We start from the raw sequence: 20,375 nt of genomic DNA, 5'->3' as shown, positions 1-20,375 counted from the left end.
GTGATTGTGTTGCCTTGTGCCTAGTTTTATGGCTGCCTTGTGTTTGCCCCCCTGTGCCCACGCTTAATGGAAAAAAATAACACCATGTGTTATATTATTGTTGAAAATGAACTACTTAAATGTTTTTATATTATGTGTAATTCATTTATAAGTGAATTGTCCTTTCTCTAAAAAAATGTTCAGATGTTCAGATAAATAAAATTCAGGCCCACAAATTTGAGGTTGTTTGGGATCTATGATGTGCAAATGTTTCCAACTAATCATCGGCATTATATGATCATCTTGGTGTGGTGCACCATGCCAGGCACTGGCTGTGATTTTGGAGTAGCACACAAATGTCATTGGTATACAGTTGCAGAAGCACCACACATCTCACATGTCTGAAATAAAAGTTAGGCTGAGAGCCATTCCATAAAAGTTGAGGAGGGATTACATATCCCCTTGGAATGCGGTGGATGAACAGTTGGCATCTCGACTGGGATAAGGCCCCAAATTAGTCCTGTGTCAATAAACAAAATGTTAGAGATGCCAAGACAACATCCATCCATCCATTTTCATTACCGCTTATCCTCACTAGGGTTGCAGGCTGCTGGAGCCTATCCCAGCTATCTTCGGGGGGAAGGCCGGGTACACCCTGAACTGCTCGCCAGCCAATCGCATGGCACATCGAAACAAATAACCATTCACACTCACATTCACACCTATGGGCAATTTAGAGTCCACAATCAACCTACCACGCATGTTTTTGGGATGTGGGAGGAAACAGGAGTGCCCGGAGAAAACCCACCTAGGCACGGGGAGAACATGCAAACTCCACACAGGCAGGGCCGGGAACCCCAGTCCCCAGAACTGTGAGGCAAATGTGCTAACCAATCGTTCACCGTGCCGGCGCCAAGACAACAATATCAATAAAGTCATAAAGCAAGATTAATGTAACTTTTAAAGAATGGGTTTAACAAAATGTTATCCCAGCTCAGCTTTCTTCCAAAAGGGAGATGACCTTGAAGCATAGCTAAGTGTTTAAACGTGTTGGACACAAGGTATTTCAAAAAAGGTTAAAGGTTTGTTCAGCTGGCCTGAATAGAATTGGTCCTGACATCTACTAAACTTGAATCAAAGTTCATCAGCAGTGCTTTTATTGGGCTTATATGAGTCCTTCCTGTTGCACTGATTTTCCATTAGGGTCTATTTTTGAAATAGCAAAGGTTTATAGGCAGTCTCGTAAATAAGCGCCAGTTCACTGGGAGTGAGATGCATGCGTCCAGTTGTTTGACACCTCTCTGCCTACCGTTCATCTCCAATAAAGTTGCGGGTTCGCGAATGTTGCACATGACTACTTCCTGGGTCACCTTGACTTGAGCTGCAAACACACTGCCTGCCCATTGTTCAGAGCGGTGACAAAATGTGACAATGTTGCACCCCAGATCACACTTGCAGCAAGGTGGCGTCACTGTTTGACTCGATAACCTCTTCAATTTGTCAAGTTATATATAGTGTGAGTCATAATGGACCTAAATGTATTCATTCTTGACGGCTTTTCATGTCTGCTTTGTAGAGAAATCCAGACTCTTGAACTCAACCTTGTCAGAAACTGGTTATAGTCTTCATTATATTTTCTTGTTAACTAATCATACTTGTCTGAATGGTATGGTATGGTTATGTTCTCTCCTGAGTATGTCCTTGTGTCGGTAGATCCTTTTTAAGTGTCCCCCCACACCAACTCCCCCGACATCAAGGCCTTGAACCAAAATAAAACACGCCCAACAAGTTTGGAGAGGAGGAGTCTGACACCGTTTAAAAGAACAAAGGTGGCCAAGTTCTCTCTGACGTCTTTAGACTTTCACCTCTTCGGTGTAGAAAGTGCTTTTTAAAGGTCAAATCAATAATTTAGAATGGCGCATAGGAGGAGATCAGACTCTGCGACCAAAAATATAGTAATGTATTGCTTCACATCTAAGTTCCTGACAGTGGAGTATTTTCAGTTAATCTGAGCATCCCAACAAGCAAAAGTAGAAGATAATCGTTGGTGAAAATGAGAATGCTTTTGGTTAACGATGTTGGACAATTCTGGACAATGAATATTCCCTTCGTCATTATCAACAAAGTCATTATTTGTATGTCTTCATGGGTGGTCCACTGCCATTATCTCAGAGCAGAACAAAGTAGCAAGTGTTTCCACATGTGCTTCCATTGTAAATGTAGCCACAAAGACAAGAGCATCTTTGTGTTCATCATGAATCCTTGAAAGAATGTAAGTACGGCACTATGTAAGAAAAGCAGTATTGCTCACATCCTGTCAAAATACTGTGTCAAACGCATCTGATACCGATGTCAAGTGAGCTGACAGCTTTCCAACTTGGCCAAACATATAATATAACACTTCCACGGCAATATGCGAGAATTGTATTTTCAGAACAGAGGCGCACAATACTCCATAAAATAAAAGGCCCTGTTGGATAAGATGGAATTTTGAGAAACATAACCCCAAAATGGGCGGCACGGTGGCCCACTGGTTAGAGCGTCAGCCTCACAGTTCTGAGGGCCCGGGTTCAATCCCCGGCCCCGCCTGTGTGGAGTTTGCATGTTCTCCCCGTGCCTGCGTGGGTTTTCTCCGGGCACTCCGGTTTCCTCCCACATCCCAAAAGGAGACTCTAAATTGCCCGTAGATGTGACTGTGAGTGCGAATGGTTGTTTGTTTGTATGTGCCCTGCGATTGGCTGGCAACCAGTTCAGGGTGTACCCCGCCTCCTGCCTGATGACAGCTGGGATAGGCTCCAGCACGCCCGCGACCCTAGTGAGGAGAAGCGACTCAGAAAATGGATGGATGGATAACCCCAAAATGCACAAATGAGTGGAAGGACAATGTCTCATATAGAAAAGGGCCCGCACTCGCCACCTACAACTCTTCTAAAGCTAAGCATTATTTTATTTTCCCAACAATGCCCACCATGGCATTATGTTTAAAATTCTTATTTCTGTGTGTACGTGTAGTTGCTAACCTAAAGCCCCGCTCGCAGCTGTGCTCTTATGCAGACACAGTGCTCAGGGCATTTATTTCGTCAGATATTTGAGCAACTGTTTACTTTGCTGCTGCTGTTTGGGTTTGCAGAGGTTCAGTGGTTAACTGTTGAAAGTTATGGTCGAAGTAATAGCGTCTATGAACTGAGGTAATTAGAGTTACAACATGTTTTTTTTTCTTTCTTTTTTTCAGGAACAGGGAGGCGACTAATTGGGGCGCAGTGTTAATTAGGATGGACAGCATTTGAGGAAATGCACATGTGTTCACCAGTGTCTCATCAAGCTATACAACAACTTTTGTGTTTCAAATATGGTCTGACTGAGGCTGTTGAGATTTGCTAATGGATGGGCCTGTTGACTGGTTAAGGGATTACTGTTAATTTATCCTGTCATCTCTTGGTCAGTTAGAGCTCGTAAGTAAATCAAGTGGCACCAGAGAGGAAGAGTACTTAAAATTTCTGCAATGGTTCTGAGTTTATATTAAGCCTATTGTCATTCCACAACAAGTATCACTTACACAGCAGTGCTATAATTATGTACTGTTATACTCAACTTGTCAGTGGTATTGAGTCTTTAACTGTAAAGTTGAAAAGCAAGCAAGCATCAGTGATGAATGGTTCCATAGTATTGCCCCTGTAATTGGAAATTACCAAGTACGTAAAGGCAGTATTAATGCTAAAAGAGCGTTTAATAACATAGAACATATACAATATATCTGTAATGAATATTTGTATCGTGAAAGAATCTTGACAATTAGCTCATAAGATGTGTATCCAGTAAATTACATTAAGTATTAGGGAGGCTTAACCAACAAGAAACAACAAAATGAATTTGTTTTTCATTAAACTTGGGCCTACTTGAGTTATTTGCATCGCCACAATTTTAGTGTAAAATTGCTCATACCTTTCTAATGGATTTCTTATTGACTTGTATAGTTCTACCTCGCCAGTCTAGACATTTAAAATATCTCTTTTAAAATAGCTCTTAACGTCAATTCCAATTCAGAAGCGAATTATTAATTATTGCACCTGGTAGGTTTGGCTAATGTAGCATTAACGCTAGCATCACCAAGACTGTGGGAGACATCAAGTGTGGAAAAATGTGAACAAAAGACGTCTAAAATTATGAGTGGTAAGCTTTGTCTTTTATCACACATACTATCGCACACAAACACACTTAATGGTACTTATATAAAAATGAAGGAGACAAAATACCTTCTTACAATAACTACCATTAGCATAGCGTTAGCTATTATTTAGCAGGCTAGTAAGTTTGGGGTAGCTAGTGAGCAAGAAAGACAGTTTTAGCTCCATTTACTTTGTTTTAATTTTATTTTTAAAGAATATAAACATTTAGGTGCTACCTAAATATTATTATGAACATTTTGTCTTAAATCCAGGGTCTTACCGCTGTTGTGTTTTATATGCAATGCTGTCTTCTTAGAAATAACAAAAAAACAACTAAATATTTGAGGAAGTATCCCCATTTTATTGAATATACAGTGGGTCCGGAAAATTTTCAGACCCCTTTTAAAATTTTCACTCTTTGTTATATTGCAGTCATTTGTTAAAATCATTTAAGCCAATTTTCCCCTCATTAATGTACACACAGCACCACATATTGACAGAAAAAAAAGAATTGTTGAAATTTTTGCAGATTTATTAAAAAAGAAAAACTGAAATATCACACAGCCATAAGTATTCAGACCCTTTGCTGTGACACTCATATATTTCACTCGGCTGCTGTCCATTTCTTCTGATCATCCGTGAGATGGTTTGACACCTTCATTGGGGTCCAGCTGTTTTTGATTATACTGATTGGACTTGATTAATAAAGCCACACACCTGTCTATATAAGAGCTTACAGTTCACAGTGCATGTCAGAGCAAATGAGAATCATGAGGTCAAAGGAACTGCCTGAGGAGCGCAGAGACAGAATTGTGACAAGGCACATATCTGGCCAGGGTGACAAAACAATTTCTGCTGCACTTAAGGTTCCTAAGAGCACAGTGGCCTCCATAATCCTGAAATGGAAGACGTTTGGGACGATCAGAACCCTTCCAAGAGCTGGCCGTCCAGCCAAACTGAACAATTGGGGGAGAAGAGCCTTGGTGAGAGAGTTAAAGAAGAACCCAAAGATCACTGTGGCTGAGCGCCAGAGATGCAGTCGGGAGATGGGCGAAAGTTCTAGAAAGTCAACCATCACTGCAGGCCGGTATCAGTCGGGGCTTTATGGCAGAGTAGGTCGACGGAAGCCTCTCCTCAGTGCAAGACACATGAAAGCCAGCATGGAGTTTGCTAAAAAAAACACCTGAAGGACTCCAAGATGGTGAGAAATAAGATTCTCTGGTCTGATGAGACCAAGATAGAAATTGTTGGCCTTAACTCTAATTGGCATGTGTGGCGAAAACCAGGCACTGCTCATCACCTGTCCAATACAGTCCCAACAGTGAAGGATGGTGGTGGCAGCATCATGCTGTGGGGGTGTTTTTCAGCTGCAGTGACTTGTTGCAATCGAAGGAAAGGAAAGATGAATGCGTCCAAGTCCAGGGTTATCCTGGACGAAAACCTTCTCCAGAGTGCTCAGAACCGCAGACTGGGCCGAAGGTTCACCTGAAAAACAAGACAATGACCCTAAGCACACAGCTAAAATACCGAAGAAGTGGCTTCAGAACAACTCTGTGACTGTTCTTGAATGGCCCAGCCAGAGCCCTGACTTAAACCCACCAAATAATAATGCAAAAAAAAACATTTCACAATGGCACTTATCCTCAGTGTTATACAATTAATTATTTTTTGAAAAGGTGATAATTATGTTACATAATAAAGTAATGTGGAAATAACGCAGTCATTTAATTGGAGGTTGGCAGTCAGAGAACTGGGTCTCATGGTCTTCAAACCTTCAAGACAGCTTTCCAGAGGTGTGTTGGTATTTTAGTTTGTCCTTATATCACGAAACGATGTGATTAAAACTTAGAAAAGCCTTCCAGCAGCTCCTCATTGCAGAGTTGCCCTACAACCGCTGCTATGTGACCTGACCACAGGGTAGGGTAGGGTAGGGTAGAGTGGGGTGGGGGGTTCAGAGTCCTCAATTAACCTTTAACCCCCATCTATTTTTCTTGGTTGCACTGTCAGACTGCTGGTGTGGATGCTATACATACAGTACTACACACAGGTGAGGCCACATATTCTGATACTCCTTTGAGTAATTTCTTTTACATTTGGAGAAGTACTGAATATCACTTGTGTACAATTGTTTATCTCCAGTCTCTTACGTAAAATTAAGTCTCATTTGTTTCCCTTAAGGATGAGCAAGTGTTATTGTTGTGTATTCTTGTGGGAGCAAACAAGGGTTGAGCAACTTAAACATAATGACAGGATCACAAAACCAGATGATGTTTTGCTGGATAGAATAACAATTTAGCTGTCTGGTCTGGTGTCATATTTTATAAACATAAAACAAATAAAGGTTCGAATTGCTTTTGCAAAAAACTAAACATTTTATTATTGTATGTATTGTTTTGCATTATTATGTGTGTACAAATGTACAGTAGATTGTTGGTGTCTTTAAGGTCTTGATGAGCTAACCATATTAAGTAGTCTACATCCAAAAATAACGTTGGTTGAACAAGAACGACATCCAGTCACTTGGATTATATGGATCTACAACATGCACACGAGGTTCATCCTCCAAAAAGGCTGAACTACAAAAACAGTTTTAAAAGTATTGTTTAATTGAATTCCACTGGATAGTTCTGTGTTCATTCATTAATTCATAGCCTTTATCTTCAATTTTGAATAATTTATAACAAGTTTGCTAAATAATTCCTCCACTAGATGGTGCAACTACACCCTTTTATTTTGCTCTTCAACGTACGTATGAGGAAATCCAGAACCTGTCCAAATCGTTCTTATGTAATGTATCGGTATCGGTACAGAAAATGGATGGATGGATGAAAATAGATGTTTTGGTTAGGGAAGTGGCAGGTCTGTGAGCAGCAAGCTAGATAGGGTGAATTGTTAATGAATTCAAAAACAAATTTTCAAATATTGAATAATTCATACAGTACAAGTAGACCATTTTCCATACTGCTTATCCTCACTAGGGCCACGAGCGTGCTGGAGCCTATCCCATCTGACTCCGGGCACACCCTGAACTGGTCGCCAGCCAATCGCAGGGCACATATAAACAAAGAACCATTCGCACCTACGGGCTATGTAGAGTCCTCAATTAACCCACCACGCATGTTTCTGGAATGTGGGAGGAAACCCACGCAGGCACTGGGGGAACATGCAGGCTAGGCCGGATTTTGAACCTGGGTCCTCAGAACTGTGAGGCAGATGTGCTCACCAGTAGGCCACTGTGCCGCCCACAAGACAGTAATGTTATTTTTAATTTTAGTGACGTACATAATCAATGTAGTCAACATGGTAAAATGTGAGTTTAAGAAACATATCACACTATATGTTGCATGTGAAATTAGTTTTAAGTGCATGCATTTTCAGAAAAGGCAGCTTCTTTAAAAATAGAAAGGCATTTTAACCATTTTGGCCCGGTGCCATCAGGTTTAAAGTGATCAGAGGTTACATACATAGCATCTCATAAGGGACTTCATGCTGGCTCAGTATCCATTTCTACTAGCGTGTCGTGCCTCTTCAATACGTGGCAGTCACAAACATGCTGTGAATTTAGCATGAACTGCTTATGTGTTTTACACAGTGGGTGGCAGATAATTTGTACGTCAACTTGCCGAAAGAGGTGAAAGTTGATTCTAACAAGGTGCAACATGGTGTGTTCAGATGACTGTTACTGTCGTGGAATAGCTGTAGGTTAAGTTTCCGAGTTTAACATTTGCAGCAGATTGCATGACTGGTATCAATCAGCACAACACAAGTGCAGAGAGTGTTGCAACGACTTGCAGGGTTTATTGTGGGTAGTACAGTCAGTCTTGCACTTGATGTTTTGTTTTGAGGTTCTCAGGCAACCCTAATTAAGAGTACAGTATAAAGAAATAATAAATGGGATTGGGTTCTTGCCAGTTGGCTTGTAAAACCATTAATAGGGGGTTACATTTATAAGTAGACCTGAAAGCAGGACTTCTAGCAGAATACTCATCTAATATTCGTTGTCCTTCTATGTTGTAATCTTGCTTCGTATATGTATTACTTTGTGAATGGAAATGAAGTGATCAAGGTCAGAAGGCAAGAGTAATCTTTGACTATTTCCTGCTGTTTTACTGGTTTATCGCGAACCACCTTTATTAGTTTTTTGCTGAGACAAATTCATGAAAACCCCACATGTAACAAAACTTAACCAATGTGGCTTCAAAGCTCTTATTTGGGTGTGTGGGTGGGGGGGGGGGGGCGGTGAATCCTGTTAATATGTACAAGTAACCTCTTTACCTGTATTTTGCCTTACTGATGCTGCTTCTGCCTTCTTGGATCCAATAGCTGCAATTGTTGCAAAGTACTGGATAACAGGCTTGGTGTTGACAGTCTTTCCTGCACCGGATTCTCCACTGCGTTAGAGAAGACAAAAATAAGTTCTTGCCGTTACTTTCTATGAATAGAAATTCAAGCCAACATGTTTTGCTATACTCACGTAATCAGGACAGACTGATTGTCACAATCTGTAATATGAGCATATTATACCAAGTTTTATATGCTTATAACATCTCTTCAAGCTAGTATGACCAATAAACTAGTTTTGTAGTATATGATAGTTAGTATTAAGCATATTACATTAGTGTCTCCATCTTTTGTGCACCATTGAACAAATATGTACGTCACCTATTTTTCCATCAGGTTCCATATCGCCTGGCATCAGGTTTAATTTTGGAACAGCACCCAGACATTAGTGGTCTTCACTTACCTGCCTCCCGTGCATCTCAAATTCTTGCAATAAAATTAAAGATGTGGTTCAACCCATACATGCTAAGTAAGCCAGCTATGTGTGTCCCTAAATGGATAAGTAAACACTTGGCAACTAATTTGAGATCCGGCCCAAAATAAATTCTACACAAGCCAATTGAACTTAATCCTCTTGCTGCATGTGATACTTTAAGACGCTGACATCTGTTAATTCTGCAGACTTTCATTGTATGTTTTTTGCTCTCTTTTGTACTGTTTAGCCCTGATGTAAAAAAAAAAGTGGGAGGACCGAAAATATAGTTGCCTTTGTTGCATTTCATTGGCACCTGCTCTTACTACTTTTTAAAATTTGCCTCTTTTGAGGTATTTTCTCGATGTAAATTAAACCAAGATTCTTCATTTAGACTTTAACTGCAATTAGAGTAAGATTTCAGCATACACACTAATAATAACAATGGGAAGTGAGTTTTCTTGTTTTTAGTTTTCATTTTGGATTCATTTGTGAAATTGGAGTATGCCTTTCAATTAAGTCTAAATGCAAAACAATGTATTTATACCACTTTGTTAATTCAATAGCATGCTAAAAGACAACAAGCTCAACAGGGTGAATCTTCCTTCCAGTCATAACTTTCCTCAATCCATCCATCCATTTTATACATCACGTATCCTCATTATGCTCATCAGAGTCAGATGGAGCTGGAGTCTATCCCAGTTAACTTAAGTTAGGCGGCGTACACCTTAGAATAGTTGCTAGCCAATCACAGGGCAACTGTTTCAACTGAATCTTTTAGTAAGAACAAAGTTTCCAGAAAACAGAAAAATGATTCAGGGTAGTGATGATAAATATATTCTTTATTGAGGAGACCCTTAATCAATTTGCATCATATTTTATGAGCACTATTTAAAGGTATCTTCGTGGCAGTCTTACTCGGCAGAGTCACTCTAGAAAAAAGGAAAAGGATCAGTCTGTTAAGGAACTAATTCAAAACAACAAGAATACGTAAATATTGCTTTTCACATCACTGCAATTGCACAAACATTACCTTTCCTATATCACGGCTCTTTGCCCTTAGCTTGTTGACCTGGGACTCAGCAATGTCAGCACGCTCCTGAGCCTCCTCCATCTCATGCTGGACCTTCCTGTACCTGGACATGTGAGTGTTGGCCTGCTCCTCCTGTGGTTTAAAAGGATAACATTCGCAAAGTTACAGTAAAGTTAAGTTATTGCTGCAACTGAGGATGGTAAGAGGGACACAATTTGACTTACAGCCTCCTCAGCTTGTCTCTTATAAGCCTTGACCTTCATCTGCAGTTTATCCACCAGATCCTGAAGCCTGATGCTGTTCTTCTTGTCCTCCTCAGTCTGTAGATAAAACATTCCATAGTTAGCAATGAAATACATTCATGAGCTACAAGTTTAGTTTTTATCGAGCTAGTTGTACAGTACCTGATAAGTCAGCTCCTTTACCCTCCTTTCATATTTGCGGACTCCTTTAATAGCCTCAGCTCCACGTCTCTGTTCTGCATCAACTTCTGATTCAAGCTCACGCACCTATAGGGCGCATGATGTTGTGCATCTGTATTTTACGCTCTATTGGAACTAACATAAATCCTATATCACATTGAAAGTGTGATGTATTTCTGGGGCTAGATGGATGCAGGTTACAGGTCATACCCTAGCCTCCAGTTTCTGAAGTTGCTTCTTGCCACCCTTCATGGCAAGGGTCTCGGCCTCATCAAGACGATGCTGCAGATCCTTGACAGTGAGCTCCAGGTTCTTCTTCATCCTCTCCAGATGAGCACTGGTGTCCTGTTCCTTCTTCAGCTCCTCAGCCATCATGGCAGCCTGAAAATTTACATTTTACTCAAATTAAACTATACCTCACTGATGGCAAACCTCTGCAAAGGAATCCCAGTTGTAAATGAAATGCAATGTCCAGCCCAAGAATGCTTTTTTAATTGAATGTCTTTCCCATAATTTCAATGTTGAGATTTTTTTTCTTGGTGCAGATGGTAACTCACATCAGTGATAGCCTTTTTGGCTTTCTCCTCAGCATTTCGTGCTTCCTGAACAGCATCGTCAACTTCACTTTGAACCTGGACAAAGTCAGACTCCAGCTTCTTCTTGGTGTTGATAAGGCTGGTATTCTGAATGTGAAAAAGAGTAATGTTAGATTTGTTTTTTATCGTCTATCTATATTATTGTTTAAGAAGCACAGTTCGGTTTGAATTACTGAGCATGAACCTGTGAGTGAAGCAGTCCGACACGCTCACTAGCATCAACCAGCTCCTGCTCAGCCACTTTGCGTGCTCTCTCTGTTTGGTCCAGACCAGCTCGAAGCTCCTCGATTTCAGCCAGCATCAGGCCATTTCTGCGCTCTACCATGGCAACCTGCTCCTTCATGTCCTCCTGTCCTCTGATAGCCTCGTCAAGGTGCAATTGGGTATCCTGACAAATAAACGAATAATCATTTCTATGGCCATTGGCACTTCTGATTCAATGATGAGAATCTCACCTTGAGTTGTCCCTGGACATTCCTCAGTTGTTTCTGGGCTTCAGCAGCCTGTCTGTTGGCAGTGGCTCAGCTGAATCTCCATCTCATTCAGGTCTCCCTCCATCTTCTTCTTGATTCTCAGGGCATCATTCCTGCTCCTGACCTCCGCATCAAGAGTGCTCTGCATGGAGTCAATGACTCTCTGGCTGTTCTTCTTGATCGTCTCCATCTCCTCGTCCTTCTCGGCCAGCTTCCTGTCAACTTCACCCTTGACTTGGTTGAGCTCAAGCTGAATGCGGAGAATCTTGGCTTCCTCATGCTCCAGTGTGCCCTCAAGGGAAATATTCAGATAGTGCCTTTGGTTACCCAAGTTACATTTTATCCAGTTGAAAAAATTATATATTTGCTATCGTAATCCCAACAAATCGAGAGTTTAGAGAGACTCGAACTTTGTTTTACCTCGGCCTCCTCCAGTGCTGACTGGATTTCAGTTTTCTCACTCTCGACGGTCTTCTTGGCCTTTTCCAGCTCATGAATGGTCTTTCCACTCTCACCAATCTGTTCAGTCAAGTCAGAGATCTCCTCTGCATATTAATAAACATAAAGCATTCATTGAAAATTAATTTTGGCAAATTGTCTTTGAAATTAATACAAAAATACCATAAACTTAAGATGACATTGAAATAAAAATTTGTTGTGATTTTTCTTTGTCAAAATAGAAATTCTAATTAATATGAGGTCCATTCTCTATGTAGGAATGACTCACGCTGCAGGTTCTTGTTTTCCCTCTTCATCAGTCTCCAGCTGATCCAGAGCCTCCTCATAGGAGTTCTTCAACTTGAACAGTTCAGTGCTGAGAGAACGAGCCTCCTTTTGGGATCCTTCCAGCTCTGCCTGGCCCTCCTCAAACTTCTGCTTCCATTCTGCCAGAACCTAGAAATTTTTTTAGGCTTAGCAATGAGGCACTGTGTTTCACTTGGATCATTTAAATTTTAATTGTGAGTTTACTTTATCAAAGTTTCTCTGCTTCTTGTCAAGGTTGGCCGCCAGAGCATTAGCTCTCTCCACATCAATCATGAGGTCCTCCACCTCACCCTGCAGCCTCTGCTTGGTCTTCTCCAAAGAGGCGCACTTGGAGTTCACAGCTTCAATGGACTCCTCGGCCTCCTGAAGACGCTGGGCAAGCTTCTTCCTGTAACAGGCAATAATTTTTGTTGTCATTTATAAGGAGAAAATTAGCTACTCAGAAAACACTTAAGACATACAGTAAATGTATTGTAGCGAGGTGTCTAAGTTTTACTTACTTGGCCTCCTCCAGCTCCTCAGTGCGCTGGATAGCATCAGTCTCGTACTTAGATCTCCACTGTGCGACCTCGCTGTTGGCTTTGGACATTCCTCTCTGCAGCTCAGCTTTAGCTTCCTGCTCCTCTTCGTACTGCTCTCTGAGCAGATCGCAGTCATGGCGGGAAGATTGAACAGCGTGGGCCAGAGCATTCTTGGCCTGGTAAGCAGAGAAAGAAATGTGACTTTGTTAAAATTAGTAAGATTTTTTTGTGTACTGATAATATATTCGTGTAGCCCTTTTTGTCATAGCTTATGAATTTATGGTCAAATTAATGAAAGCATTGATGGTTAACAAGTACTGTATCTTAAAGGATTCAGGACATGCATTCACATATACCTTCACTTCCTCCTCAACAAGTCTCTTGAGTTCCTCAATCTGCTGAGTATAGGCCTGTTTGCCCCTGGTCAGTTGGGAAACCAGAGCTTCTTTTTCCTCAAGCTGGCGTGAAAACTCACCTAAGAGGCAAAGTGACAATCAGTTCAAAACAATGAAGGCTCACTATACTATAATATGATGTATTTTGGGTGACCTACCATTCTCAGTTTGGAGCCTTGCCCTCTGTGCATTCATGTCATTCTGCTGACGGATATTCTCATCATATTTGGACTTGAGCTCTGCCAGCTGGTCTTCGAGGGTCCTGGACATTTTTTCCAAGTTACCCTGTCATGAAAAAAGCGTAATGGATTCTCAGTATTTAGCATATTATCATTCAGATATATTTCCCCCCTCATGAAAAAATCTTGCCTTTGCTTTAGCAACAGCCTCCATGTTGCCGGAGAGGTCATCAATCTCCATCTTGTACTCGCTCTTTTCCTTCTCCAGCTTCTGCTTGACACGCTGGAGGTTGTCGATCTGCTCGCCCAGCTCTGCAACGCTGTCAGCCTGCTTCTTGCGGAGAGTGGCTGCTGTAGCCTCATGCTGCAGGGTGGACTCTTCGAGATCACGACGCAGCTTCTGGAACTCGGCCTCGCGCTTCTTGTTCATCTCAATCTGAGCGCCTGTTGCTCCACCGGCTTCCTCGAGCCTCTCACTGATCTCCTCTAGTTCCCTGGAGAGGTCAGCTCTCTGCTTCTCCACCTTGGCTCGAGCTGCCCTCTCAGCCTCAATCTCCTCCTCCAGCTCCTCAATCCGAGCCTAGGTTTGATGATAGTATTGACAAAAAAAGTGTATTACCTCAAACAGTATTAGATCTTCATATATCAAGTCTAATATGTTGATAGATTTACCTGGAGTTCCTTGATTTTCTTCTGGAGTTGAACACCAAGAGACTGTTCATCCTCAATCTTGCTGAGAAGGTGGCTGTTCTCAAAGTCTTTCCTTTGAGGAGAAAGGAAAAATACATGTTACAGTATATTTCTGTTTGCATTCGGATTCAGCAGGAAACTCTTAGAGGTTACCATATATTTCTGTCTTACTTCTTGAGTTTTTCATCAGATTGCTGTTTGTCATTCTCGAGATCCATTATGGATTCCTGAGCCAGTTTCAGATCTCCCTCAAGCTTCCTCTTGGCTCGCTCAAGATCCATGCGGAGCTTCTTCTCTTGCTCCAGTGAGCCCTCAAGCTGTTACATGCCATATTTTGGTTATATAAATGAGTTATGATCTTTAAATGACATAACACCGATGATACTGCTCAAGATTCAGTAACTCATTACGAGGCAAATCTTTTAAGTCAACACAATGGTGTTCTTACATCATCCACTTGCTGTTCCAGCTTTGTCTTGGCCTTGGTCAGAGTGTTGACTTTGTCTTCCTCTGCCTGAAGATCGTCCAGTGTTTGCTGGTGGGCCTCTTGGAGGGCTTTCTTCTCCTTTGTTAACTTGGCAATAGACTCATCTTGAGTAGCCAACTCCTCTGTCAGGTTTTTCACCTGAAATATTGTGACTTTGTTCGTTAAATGTACTTTATTTAGTTAATGGATTGATTTGGAATTTCTGTGTCCATAATAAAAAAAACTTGGACCTTGTTTTCAGTGGCATGTTTCTCTTTCTCCACTTTAGCCAAGGTGAGTTCCATATCATCAATATCTTTCTTCAGCTCTGAGCATTCATCCTCCAGCTTCCTCTTCTTAGCTGTAAGCTCAGCATTGATTTCCTCTTCATCTTCCAGTCTCTCCGTTGTTTCTTTGACTTTAGCCTCGAGCTGGATTTTGCTCTTAATGAGCCCCTCACACCTTTCCTCCGCATCTGAAAGGTTCTCACCTTCCTACATGTAAACCATGAATTCATCCAATTATTCATCAGAATATTTTATATTCGTATATAAAAGATAGTTGGCACAGTTGGAGACTGCATTTAGAGCAGGTCCTTGCAAAGCATGTGGTGTACTTTTGACTTACCGCTGCTATTTGCAGTTGCAGGTCATTCTTCTCCTGTAGCAGGGAAACCATTTTCTCCTCCAGTTCTTTCTTTTTAGCCAGTGCAGTAGCCAGGTCTGATTGCATCTTGTCATAATTCTCCTTCATCTGTTGCAGCTCTTTCTCAGTCTCAGCGCTCTTCAGGAGAGGCTTGATCTTGAAATACAGCTTCAGCCATGGCCAGTTTTTCACATTCATGAAGGAACGGAGGTTATACTGGATGCTGAAGATAGATTCTCTGAAAAAAAGAAACATTGGTATTTCATCGCAGTATGTTTTCTTTGGGATTGTTGAAGAATATTAACATTTGGTTTTATCTGCAATAAATGAGAACATCTTCATATTAAAGAGCATAGACATACCTCCTCTCCATCATCTTAACAAACTCTTTCCTCATAACAAATCCTCTGCAGAGAGCCTGAGTCATGGTCACCAGCTCAGCCAGTTTCTCATCTCTCATCTCCTCCAGGGTACCCAGCAGACCAGCTTTGAAGAACACCTACAGTCGGTCAGCAATTGAAGGAAATTAGTCATTTGGAAATATGGATACCGCGCAATATATCCATGCCATCTCTATTTTGTACTCTGGAAATGCACCTTTGTGTGTCCAAATCTATACTGAGTGTGATCCACGTCAATAGAGCCCAGCAGTTTCTCTGCAGCCTTCTTGTTGTCAATGAACTGACCATCAGGGATGACACTGGCATTCAATACTTTGTATCTGCAAATAAAGGCTGGACCTAGTGTCTTTCACTTTGATAAGTGGAGAGTGGAGACATTTGAAAAAAAAATACTGTTACCTCTGCTTGAAATCACCATAGAGGATTCTGCTGGGGAAGCCCTTTCTGCAGATTCTGATGCCCTCAAGCACACCATTACACCTCAGCTGGTGGATGACCAAGAAGTTCTCCATAAGACCTGAACGCAAAGGATTTTAGTCAATTCTCTACTGTTAACAGTTAAGGATTATGTCTCATCGATAAAACATCTAACCTGGGGTCTTTGATTCGTTGGGAATCAGGCAGCGCACAAAGTGAGGATGAGTGCTCCTCAAGTTGCTCATTAGCTTGGCCAAGTTTTCCTGCGGATCAGCCAACAGATTACTGGGTAACCACTTTCCAAATTGACCAAAAGATGACTTTTTAAACTCTTATGCAAAACATACTCTGAAAAGAGCAGACACAGTCTGGAAGGAACCACCCTTCTTCTTTCCACCACCCTTCTTTGCGCCACCATCTGTGTATCAAAACGTGTGAGTAGAAAATCTGTTATGTGTATCCTTGACAATTAACTTCCCAATAGTTGTGGATTGTAAGCATTGGTGGTTTAATTTGTTCTATTTATATAGGATCCTATAGGCTATAGTTCACCTTTTTATGCATTCATATTTCAGATTATAATACCTTCACCCGAAGCATGGGAAGCATACAACATAGCCAGCAGTTTGTTTGCTGCCTTCTGGTAGAGCTGGACAACGGAGTCATTCAGTGGATCCTTGTTCTTGTCCAACCAGCCAGCAATATAGTAGTCCACAGTACCAGCATAGTGAACCAGTGAGAAGTGAGCCTCAGCCTTGCCCTTTGCAGGCTTTGGCTTCTCAAAGGCCTTGGTCTTGCCAAGATGTTGATCATACAGCTTGTTCTTGAAGGTTGTGTCAGAGGCCTTAGGGAACATGCACTCCTCTTCAAGGATTGAGAAGATGCCCAATGGCTAATTTAACAATAAAAATAAATGTATTACTTGACAGATACTTACAAATCAAGATTTTGAATCACATTGAATTTTGTCAGAGAGATTTGTCCCACCTTCTCAATAAGCTCAATGCAAGCAGCCAAGTCCATACCAAAGTCAATGAATTCCCATTCAATGCCCTCTTTCTTGTATTCCTCTTGCTCCAGGACAAACATGTGTTGGTTGAAAAACTGTTGCAGTTTTTCATTGGTGAAGTTGATGCACAGTTGCTCCAAACTGTTAAACTGCAGTACACAGATGATTTAAGTGAGTGATCTCATGTGCAGATTTTTTACCTAAAGTATGTCAGGTGACTCACATCGAAGATCTCAAATCCAGCGATATCCAACACCCCGATGAAGAACTGTCTTGGCTGCTTTGTGTCCAACATCTCATTGATGCGGATGACCATCCACAAGAACATCTTCTCATAGACGGACTTGCAAAGAGCTGAGACAGAATTGTTGACCTAGTGTAGAGACGTTAGAGTAACAATTTGTTTAAAAAGGTTTAGCTCAATATGGAAATACTTATGGAGTCTCAATTTTATTTTACTTACCTGTGGAACGGTCTGACCTTTGGTCACCATCTCGTTGCCAACTTTGACTCTGGGGTAACACAATGCTTTCAGCATATCCGCTGAGTTCAGGCCCAGAAGATAGGCAATCTTGTCAGCCACTAACAAAAAGACGTGATTTAACCATAAGTTAAGACGTACAGCATGCAGCATTATAGTCAACCCCTTAATACAGTTCTTATAATATACAATAGTATGACCCTTGACACAGCTATTTTAAGCTAATATTACAAGACATACCCTCAGTGCCATCAGGTTCAGCTTGCTCCTCACGCTGCTTCTGCTTAAATTTCATGTTGCCATGATGCATCACAGCACCGGTCAGCTTGTAGATGCCAAGTTTCTCTTCGGCATTGAATCCCAGGATGTCAATAGCTGTCTGTAATGCACATTAGCCGCAATTATTGGATTTTATTAATTCTTTCTAGTTCTCATCATTGAACAAAACTCAATAATAGCATCTGAATTGTATCCTTACATCTGTTGCAATGAACTCCTCAACATCATTGATGCTCTTGACAGTGATTTCACCCTGACTGATCATTGGGTAGTCATATGGGTTGGTGGTGATCAGAAGAGCCTCTGCCAGGGTTGAAAAACACAGATTAAAGATAATTCACTATTTTGAAGTGGGCCATTTTCTTGCAACATTATTTCAATCCATATTTTTCTCATAATCCTAATTTACCCAGCAGTTCAGGTTTGTGTCCAGTCATCAGCTGATAGAAGATATGGTAGCTCCTCTCAGCCGACAACTGGAAGGTGACCCGGGACTTCTCCAGGAGATCTTAGAGTAGCAAATTAAATGTGAGACTGGTGTAATATTCCATCCATACATGCATTTTCTTGACCGCTTATCCTCACCAGGGTCGCGGGCTGCGCTGATTTATTTATATTTGTCACAGTTTTAACTCACATGTTTCGATATCAGCTGAGGCCAACTTTCCACTGGAGCCAAAGTGGATCCTAATAAATTTCCCCTAAAAAAAGAAAATATATATCTTGAAATTTGACAACAAAAGCTGAAGCTTTTTGGTACAATTAATATCTGCAGCATAATAACGCATAAAAAAAAGGATTTGATTTACTTACAAACCGAGATGAGTTGTCATTCCTCACAGTTTTAGCATTACCATAGGCCTCCAGCAGAGGGTTGGCTGCCACAATTTGGTCCTCAAGGGAGCCCTGCAAAAGATAATTTCACATGATGAATATCCTGTTAATATGTACAAGTAACCTCTTTACCTGTATTTTGCCTGCTGATGCTGCTTCTGCCTTCTTGGATCCAATAGCTGCAATTGTTGCAAAGTACTGGATAACACGCTTGGTGTTGACAGTCTTTCCTGCACCAGATTCTCCACTGCGTTAGATCATACAAAAATAAGGTTTTGGCGTTACTTTCTATGAATAGAAATTCAAGCCAACATTATTTGCTATACTCACGTAATCAGGACAGACTGATTTTCACGATCTGCAATATGAGCATATTATACACAAATTCACTTGCCATTCATTCAATATTGTCAACATCTAGTTCCTTAAGTCATTTCTTACCTGTGAGCATGGACTGATAAGCGTTATCAGAAATGGAGAAGATGTGGGGTGGTGCCTCAATCCTCTTCTTTCCTCTGTATGCTGCAACACATGTGACGTCGTACACTGGAAGCCACTTGTAGGGATTCACAACAACGCAGAACAACCCAGAGTAGGTCTGAGAAGGTTGAGATACAATGTTAGCATTGTAAATACATATGACCAATAAATATTGGGTGCTATCATGTGAAAACTCACGTAGATCATCCATGATGCATAACGCTCTTTGAGATTATACAATACGCAAGGTTCATTGAGGTGAGTCATCATGGCCATGTCCTCAATTTTATCGAATTTGGGAGGATTTCTGGGGTGAATGTCATCCTCTTTCACAGTGACAGTCTGGATAACGATACAGTATTAGTCTACATAATGTATTCATTGGAAGATTATGGAGAGTGAGTCTAAAACCACTAAAACAATTCTACAAAGTTAAAGAAACAAGAACATCTCATATTATCAAAATGGTTTTACATTTTTTTTGTGAAATGGAAAGTTGTTAAAGGACATCGTACAATCAGTCGCCTACCTTTCCACCATCAATTTCAATGGTAACTTTTCCACCCTCCCTCTTCGTGAGTTTACCCTTAAGGTACATCTCAGCTGGATCAACCACAAAGAATGCGGTTTTGGCATCAAAGGGAGCTGCCTGTGCTTCAATCCTCTCCTTTTCTGGCTTCCTGAGGTAAATGGCTGCAGCGCCATACTGCTCCATCTCTGCATCGGTGCTCATGGTGGCAGTCTAATGGAGACTGCGAAAGCATTCAAATGTCAGTGACTTTGGTTTTTCCTCCATACACATTAAAAATTAATGAGCCTAACGTTTTTATGCCGTTTTACCTCTTCTTGGTCAAAGAAATGAATTAATGTCTCCAATGACGTCTCGCGATGCTATGAAAACACATTTAGAATTTAGTACAACACTTTAAATCATTTTATACACGCAGTTCCAGAATCGCATAAATAATTTACAAAATCATTGAGACCGAGGGAGTCATTGCACATGGAACTATATATTAGATTATCTAATCAGTTGAATCCCCCACATGCATTTGTGTAACACCAATTAATGATTAAAATGATGTCCTAAAAAAGAACATTTAACCTGGGCGTATGGACCTGAACTGACCTCAAACCAATTATCAATATATCAACTCACTAATCAAGAGGAATTCAAACTGAAACCCACGTCCACACACTTACCTGTGTTGGAAGCCTATCAGTTCATGGAGTAGCGCAGGGCTGCTTCTTTTATAGAGGGTTGGAATGCCTGGTCAGCATGAGTCTCTCATTCAAGTTTGGTCATGGCCCCTTTTCGACCTGTTGCCTATTTTGTGACTGGGACATTTGTAATTAGAATTTGAAAAATGTAGTATGAAGTTACACCACCT

At 41.1% G+C, this 20,375-nt stretch overlaps 1 pseudogene; it reads right to left on the bottom strand.

Annotated features, from left to right (window-relative positions):
- Positions 1 to 9,782: 9,782 nt before the first annotated feature.
- On the bottom strand, positions 9,783 to 20,199 carry LOC133414434 (myosin heavy chain, fast skeletal muscle-like; annotated as a pseudogene).
- Positions 20,200 to 20,375: the final 176 nt, after the last annotated feature.

The sequence above is a fragment of the Phycodurus eques genome, chromosome 16 (genome assembly GCF_024500275.1).
Source record: "Phycodurus eques isolate BA_2022a chromosome 16, UOR_Pequ_1.1, whole genome shotgun sequence".
NCBI classification, from domain to species: domain Eukaryota; kingdom Metazoa; phylum Chordata; class Actinopteri; order Syngnathiformes; family Syngnathidae; genus Phycodurus; species Phycodurus eques.
Note: the sequence above shows the minus strand (reverse complement) of the source record. Positions and strands in the feature narration are given on the sequence as shown.